Source organism: Triticum urartu, chromosome 6A (assembly GCF_056163025.1).
Source record: "Triticum urartu cultivar PI428250 chromosome 6A, HENAU_Tu73, whole genome shotgun sequence".
Lineage (NCBI taxonomy): Eukaryota > Viridiplantae > Streptophyta > Magnoliopsida > Poales > Poaceae > Triticum > Triticum urartu.
Window position 1 is genome coordinate 185,325,085 of NC_141878.1, and position 8,222 is coordinate 185,333,306.

The window sequence follows — 8,222 nt, forward strand, 5'->3', positions numbered from 1 at the left end:
TACCTTCACAAGAAGGGGCTGAACCAGTATAAAATATTTGTGTCCTTTGTCCCATTTAACCCCTTTAAGCTAACCTCATCGCAATGGCTCCACAGCTATGTCCTTCCATGAGGACATCTGCCGTGACACTTCCACGACAGTTGGCGCCCACCGTGGGGCCTGCGCACAGTGGTTTTGAGTTCTTAAAGGGCATCTTTGAAGGGCTCAAGGGATACGCTGTGGGCCGGATGACCAAGAGTCGTTGCGGCAAGCTCTACATCGACGATGCAGGCTAGGGCCCCGAGGCCGGCTCAATTGAGTATGGGTACCGGGTCCCCTTCGGCAGAATCGATGTCTTCATCGGCAAGATAGGCGAGCCGGGCCCTGAGCCGGACATCTGCACCGACATCATCGAGACGGCTTAGCATGCACGACCCGCCCGGGCTCGACCCGCCGTAAGGCATGTCTTCGTTGGGTTCACCCATGGGGCTAAGTTGGAAGGCTCTGTCTCTGGCGGTGAGACAGAAATCTGCTCTAATGATGAGTTCACAAGCGAGACCAGCTCAATGTATCAACTGCAAGACGGATGGCTTGGGGGCTATTCCGATGGCGACAGTATTCCGGATCCCCGTGAGCCGCCGAATAGGGTGGCGATCTTCATGTCTGGCACACAGCCGGTTCTTGGCTCGACAGCCGCCGCGGTTATGACTTCTAGTGTAGCCGCGGTCACGGTAGCTCGGGCTGGCGGTTCAGCTCGCCCGCCGGCTCAAGTCTTAACAGATCTATTGGATGCTCTGGTGACTCTGATGGAGGTTGAGGTAACCCAGATAACTAGGAGCAACAGAAGGTAGAAGTGGCTAAATTGCGTGATGGAATAACGCAAGCTAAAGCAGACTTAGCGGCAGAGAACGCTAGGATGGCTGCAGAACAAGCTGTTTTGGACGCCCAAGCACATTGGATTCAAGCAGATTCATATCGACTTAGGGTAGATCAGAACGCTTCACACGAAGTCTTGAGGAGAATGCACCGGAGCCGTTTTCCCTTGGTTTACGAGTCGAGGGACCTCTTCAACACCCCTGGAGCTGGAGCCAGTAACCCGCCGGTGGTGAATCGAATAGTTGAACCGCCTGTCCAGCCGCATATGAACAGCACTCCGCCTCAACATGTGATGACACCACCGGGTCATTACTCCACCCCTCTGGACAACATGATTGCTGCAGCTATACGATTGGCAGCTCTGCCAGACAAGGGTGAAACTCCAGTGGCGGTTGAAACCTGAAGGTCCAGGGAGCTTCTTCAAACAGCTTTGGTGCAACAGCAGGCTTATTCTTATAGTCGTGGTCGGATTCATGCGACCCCTCGCCCAAGTCGGAGCTACAGTGGGCACATTGACTCGCCAGCGGTCTCAGGTACTGAACAACGTCGAACCAACCTCACGGACATGACCCGGTGCGTAATGGAGTCAATGCACCGGATTTGGTGGACCAGGCCAGAGCATGTCGGGGGGCTGAGCTGGCGGCTCAACTGGCCGCTCATCAGCACGCGCCGGTTTACCCGACAGCTTCAATTGAGGCATGTGTGACTTCCAAGGCGTTCGGTGCGCCATGTCTAACGACAGCTATACAAAACGAGCGTCTGCCCAAGGACTTCAAAGGCCCTCGCAAGGTGCCTAATTACATGACTGATCAACCCCCTGAGGTGTGGGTGGAAAGTTATGAGAAGAAATGATGGATGTTAGCGAGGCTGCGTACGCTAAGTATTTCACCATGATGTTAGAGGGGACGGCTCACACCTGGTTGAAGGGGTTGCCAGCTAACTCCATCAGGTCATGGGCGGAGCTGAAGGCCCGGTTTATCCAGAATTTCAATTACATGTGCATGCTGCCTATGTCGATTGTAGATTTGGTTTCTTGTGTTCAGGCTGAGGGCGAGTCAACGACCAGCTGGGTGCGCCGGGTCTCGACCACATACATTCTTTAGATAGTATCAAAGTCGGTTCGGCGGTTCTGATGTTGGAGAAAAATTGCCAGTTCATTCCACTCAAGCAGAAGCTTGGGTGGCTCAAGCGTCATTGCAATGACATGGGGGAGCTAATGGTGGGTCTTGTAAAGTATGCCGACTCTGATCATACCAAGGACCCCGATTCTCAGGATGAAGGGAAAGAAGAGTAACGACATTAACGGACAACAGTACAATCCTACCAATCAGGGCAGCAATGGTAAGCGCAAGGCTGATGATTTTGTGGCTAACATCGGTGCGCATAATTATAACCAGCGTCGTAAGGGAAAGCCGGCTCCGAGGATAGGATTCGACCTTGAGGCAATGTGAAATCAGCTGTGTCCAAAACACGGAATGGGTCAGAAGCTGGCTACTCATTCATGGAAAGATTGTAGCATAATGAGAAGTTTTAGGGAGTCCATCCAGCACCATCATGGCCCGAACGGCGGATCAGGGTCCGGTTCTCATGGCCCGGGTCATGGAGGCGGCGGTTCAAGTTCCGGGTTTCAAGGTCACGGTAACCAGGGTGGTTACAGTCAGTAGAGTAATCAGGGGAATCAATAGCAGCAGCAGTCTGGTTATCAAAGCAATCCAAAGCAGTTGAATAGTGGGCAGTACCACACTTTCACCACCAGTTTGTGTAAACAGGATCAAAAGCTTCATAAGAGAGCTGTGAACACTGTTGAGCCGGCAGTCCCACGTTACTTGCGGTGGTCAGAGCAGCCTATTGTGTGGAGTCGTGAGGATCATCCGCCCCGGGTTGATAATCTGGGTCACCTGGCTCTGGTGGTGGCACCTCAGGTTGGGGGCTATAAGTTTACTAAGGTGCTCATGGATGGAGGTAGCAGCATTAACATCCTTTATTATGAGACCTTCCGTCGCATGGGACTGACAGATAAGAATCCTAAGCCGTCAAACACTGTCTTCCATGGTGTGGTGCCGGGTAAGTCGGCCTACCCGATGGGTAAGATATCTTTGGAAGTTACCTTTGGAGACGAGCATGATTCCAGGTCTGAGACTTTAAACTTCGAAGTGGTCAAGATTAAGAGCCCTTATAATGCTCTGTTTGGGCGGCCGACTTACGCTAAGTTCATGGCGAGGCCTTGTTATGTCTAGTTGCAGCTTAAGATGTCGGGTTACAAGGGCACCATCACAGTGCATGGGAGTTGCAAGGTGGCCTAGAATGTGAGGAAGGCAATGTGGCTTACGCTGAATCAGTTTGTGCAACGGAGGAGCTGAAATTTTACAAGGATAATGTTGACCTGGCAGACATGACGTCCTTGAAAAAGCCAACCACAGAGCATGATCCTTTGTTAAAGTTTAAATCGGCAGATGATACCAAATTGATTGACTTTGTCCCTGGTGACTCATCTAAGCAGTTCAGCATCAGTGCTAATCTGGATCCGAAATAGGAAAGCACGCTCATCGAGTTCATCCGTGAGAACCGGGACATCTTTGCATGGAAACCTTCAGACATGCCGGGTGTACCGAGGGAACTCCCTGAGCACACTCTTAACATTGATCCGAATTTTAAGTCGGTTAAGCAATTTCTTCGTCGGTTTAACGAAGAAAGGCGAAAGGCCATTGGTGAAGAGGTGGCCCGGCTCTTAGCAGCTGGGTTTATCATTGAAGTTTTCCATCCTGAGTGGGTGGCTAATCTGGTGTTGGTACTCAAAAAGAATGGCACTTGGCGGATGTGTGTGGATTACACGGACTTGAACAAAGCTTGTGCGGCTGATCCGTTTGCTCTCCCTCGTATTGATCAAATCATTGATGCTACAGCGGGTTGTGAGCATTTAAGTTTTTTGGATGCTTATTCTGGTTATCATCAGCTCAAGATGGTAGTTAAGGACCAGGAGAAGACAACTTTCATTACTCTGTTTGGAGCCTTCTTCTATGTGTCTATGCCTTTTGGGCTCAAGAGTGCCCAGGTGACTTATCAGTGGTGTGTACAAAATTGCCTTCACAATCAGATTGGGCGCAATGTACATGCTAATGTAGATGACATTGTGGTGAAGTCAAGAGAGAAGGAGACCCTAGTTGATGATTTGAAGGAGATGTTTGACAATCTCCGGGTCTACAAGATGATGCTTAACCCGGCTAAATGTGTCTTTGGTGTACCAGCAGTCAAGCTTTTGGGGTTTCTGGTTTCTAACAGAGGCATTGAAGCTAACCCGGAGAAGATCAAAGCCATTACTTCATTGGCTAAACCGGCATGCGTCAATGATGTTCAGGGACTGGCGGGTCATATTGCGGCTTTAAGCCAGTTCATAAGCCGGCTGGGTGAGAAGGATATCCCCCTTTATCAGATGATGAAGAAGACGAAACAGTTTGAGGATCTGAAGAAACAGTTGGCTAAGCCGCCCGTGCTTGCTGCCCCTATTGATAAAGAGCCTCTATTTTTATACGTGGCTGCTAATAGCCGGGCCGTTAGTGTAGCCATTGTGGTGGAAAGGAAAGAAGTAGGCAAGGAGTACCTGGTTCAACGGCCGGTTTGTTACATCAGTGAGGTGCTTATCGAATCCAAACAGAGGTATCCACACTAGCAGAAGCTTGTATATGGGGTTTTCATGGCAAGATGGAAGCTTAAACAATATTTTCAAGGTCATCCCATCACTGTGGTTAGCTCTGCTCCTTTAGGAGACATCATTCAAAACAGGGAAGCCACAGGTCGGGTTGATAAATGGGCCATTGAGCTTGGACCTCACGATTTAAAATATGTGCCTCGTACAACCATCAAATCCCAAGCACTTGTGGATTTCATCAATGACTGGACAGAGCTGCAGGCGCCTGAGGAAAAGCCGGATAACACATATTGGACTATTCATTTTGATGGATCCAGACAGTTAGAGGGCTCGGAGGCTGGAGTTGTCCTGACTTCCCCACGAGGTGATAAATTTTCTTATGTTGTCTGGCTGATGTTCCCTTGTACTAACAATGCAGCTGAGTACGAGGCCTTGCTCCATGGTCTTCGGATGGTTAAAGAGATGAATCTGAGCCGGGTGAGGTGTTCTGGTGAGTCAGATCTGGTAGCTCAGCAAGTGTCTGGTACATGGGATTCTAAAGATCCTCTTATGGCGGCTTATCAACGCGAGGTTGATGCCATTGCAGGTCACTTCAAGGGTTATCAAGTTGAGTAAATTGACCAAAGGAAGAATGAGGCGGCTGACAATTTAAGCCAGCTAGGGTCACAGCGTAAGCCAGTCCCACCTAACACGTTCTTGGATGTTCTACTCAACCCTTCGGTTAAATTACCTATGGAGGAGGACCTCACTGTTCCTGACACGGAAGCACAATTGGTGGCGGCTCTCCATGCTATTCCCGATTGGACGGTTCCGTATTTGACTTACATGACCCGGGTGAGTTGCCAGAGGATGAGGTCTTGGCCAGACAGATAACCCGACGGTCTAAGTCAATGACGATTGTCAATGGGGAGTTGCACCACCGCAGTGTCACAAGGGCGTTTCAACGTTGCGTCTATCCTGAAGAAGGTTGTGAGTTTTTACGAGAGATCCACGAAGGAGATTGTGGTCATCATGCCGGCTCTAAATCTCTTGTAGCCAAGGCTTTCTGTCATGGGCTCTATTGGTTGACGGCTCACGCTGATGCTGAGGATTTGGTAAGCAGATGTCACGGCTGTCAGAAATTTTAATGACGAGCTCATGTGCCGGCTCAAGAATTGAGGATGATTCCAATTACTTGGCCGTTTGCAACTTGGGGGCTTGATATGGTTGGGCCTTTTAAAAGGTCCAAGGATAAGAATACCCGCCAATTGGTGGCAATTGATAAGTTTACTAAGTGGGTTGAAGCAGCCGGTTAGTAAATGTGATGCGGCAACGGTGGTTCAATTCATGAAGAAGGTGATCTTCCGTTTTGGCTTTCCACATAGCATTATAACAGATAATGGCACTAATTTATCTAAAGGCGCCATGGAAGAATTTTGTCAACGTGAGCACATCTGGCTTGATGGTTCATCTATAGCTCACCCTCAGTCGAATGGCCCAGGCTTATGGTTCCTTTGCAGAGAACGCCGGGTTGTTGGGTGGAGGAGTTACCCTCAGTGTTATGGAGCATCAACATGACCCCCAACAGATCTACGGGTTACACACCTTTCTTCATGGTTTATGGGGCAGAGGCGGTTCTCCCTAGTGACATCCATCACGACTCACCTCGGGTGGCGGCTTATGTTGAAGCTGACAATGAAAAGGCGCATCAAGACGCACTTGACCTATTGGATGAAGAGTGTGATCTTGCGGCGGCTCGTTCGGTGATTTACCAGAAAGACATATGGCATTATCACAGCCGCCGGGTCAAATCCAGAACCTTTCAAGAAGGCGACTTAGTGCTCCGGCTCATCCAAGATCAGACAGATATGCATAAGTTATCACCACCTTGGGAAGGACCTTTTGTGGTCAGCAAGAATTTACATAATGGGTCTTACTACCTTATCGACGTTCGAGACAACAAGGACTCACGCACATCGGAGGAGGAGACCCGTCGGCCGTGGAACATTGCTCATCTTCGGCCCTACTATACTTGAGCCTCCGGCTCTCATGATGTACATAGCTACCTAATGTATATATTATAAGCAGTATAATAAAGTCGGCATCCCTGACAATTCAGGGCTTCTGTCGTTTCACTTCCTTGAAGCTGAGTCTTTATCATCATTTAAGAGGCTTGATGCCCACAATTTCAGGGACCAAAGAGAGTTGGATGCACAACACAGCTCAAACAAAGGTCCCTGATGAGTGCGATTCGTCAGTGTATCACTTGGGGGCTTCCTGCTCATCGAGCATAGCTGTCGGTACCCTCTTGATCGGCGCAATGCCAAAGCTTATATGATCACTTGGGGGCTTCCTGCTCATCGAGCATAGCTGTCGTACCCTCTTGATCGGCGCAATGCCAAAGCTTATATGCTCACTTGGGGGGCTTCCTGTTCAAACATAGGTGTATTCACCAAAGAGAACATAGCTGTCGGTACCCTCTTGATTGGCTCAACGCCACATTTGTAAGTATGTCACTTGGGGGCTTCCTGTTCAAACATAGGCGTATTCGACCAATGAGAACATAGCGTTACTACCCTCTTGACCAGGTTTGTTCAAACATAGGCATATTCGACCAAAGAGAACAAACTTTGACATGGTCATCCTACCTGTAACCAGCTGCTTCAACTCCATCAGGTCATCCTGATTGACCTGCCAAACTCTTAACGATCAGGCTTTACCGCGTATTCGACCAAGACCTGAGCTTGATTAAGGTTCAAACGGTGGCATGTCATGCGAGAGCATGGTTTACAGATAGTCAGGATGAACTCAGGCTTCACAAGCTGCCTTCCTTGGAACTTGGATAAATCGGCCCGTGATGTATGCTGTTACTCTGGCCCCGCGTACTCCTGATAAGTCTTTGAGAAAGACCAGACTATATCTAGGGTTCAAATGTCGATTGGGCACACTGTGAGTCAGGCTCACAGAATGCACGAACAATCAGTGGCTCCGGCTAGTTTCATTGAAGAAGACACTTAGGCTTGGCAGCCTACAAAAGCCTCGAATTCTCTTTTGATTTCTTATGTGTGTTTGGTTTTTTATTGTTTTCTGGTTTTTTTAAGTTGGGCCCAGCTGTCCCATTTACGGCTCATATTTGAAACATACCTTGGGTTTTATACAACCCGTCAGGAGGGCATACTCTAAGCCGCCAGAGCGTAATGGATCCTATGGTCGGAGTTATAGCTCTACCACCTCTAAACTGTGCAAAGCTGATAAGCCGATAGTTTAAGTATATACCACAGGTATGTCATTTTACTTAGTAATCATCAGAACGGCTCTGGTTATGGACTATTCGTCCCCAGTGGCTTTAATTGGGTATCATGACCCGCCCGGCGGTAAGCCGCCTGGGCACTTGTGTTTTCTTTGTGTGCGGGATAATAATCATTCAAATCTGCATATATCAAAGACTATCATACTCATAATGGGTTTTAAACACTTGTGGATTAGCAGGATTATGCAAAACAGAAACGTGCACGATGGCACGACAGATCTAAGTTTTAACTACCCTATTACATGGCTCCGTGAGCCAAAATGAGATCAAGTGTTTTTCAAAGACCAAGTATTTAAACCGCCTGGCGGTTCAATCTTCCTGGCCTTGCTAATGGAAGGCCTCTGTTTCATCCCTTGTTGGTTCTTCGTCCTCCCCCGCCATCTGGAAGTTTGGTTTTGACCAATCAAAGGCACGCAAGGCGTATAATTCAGC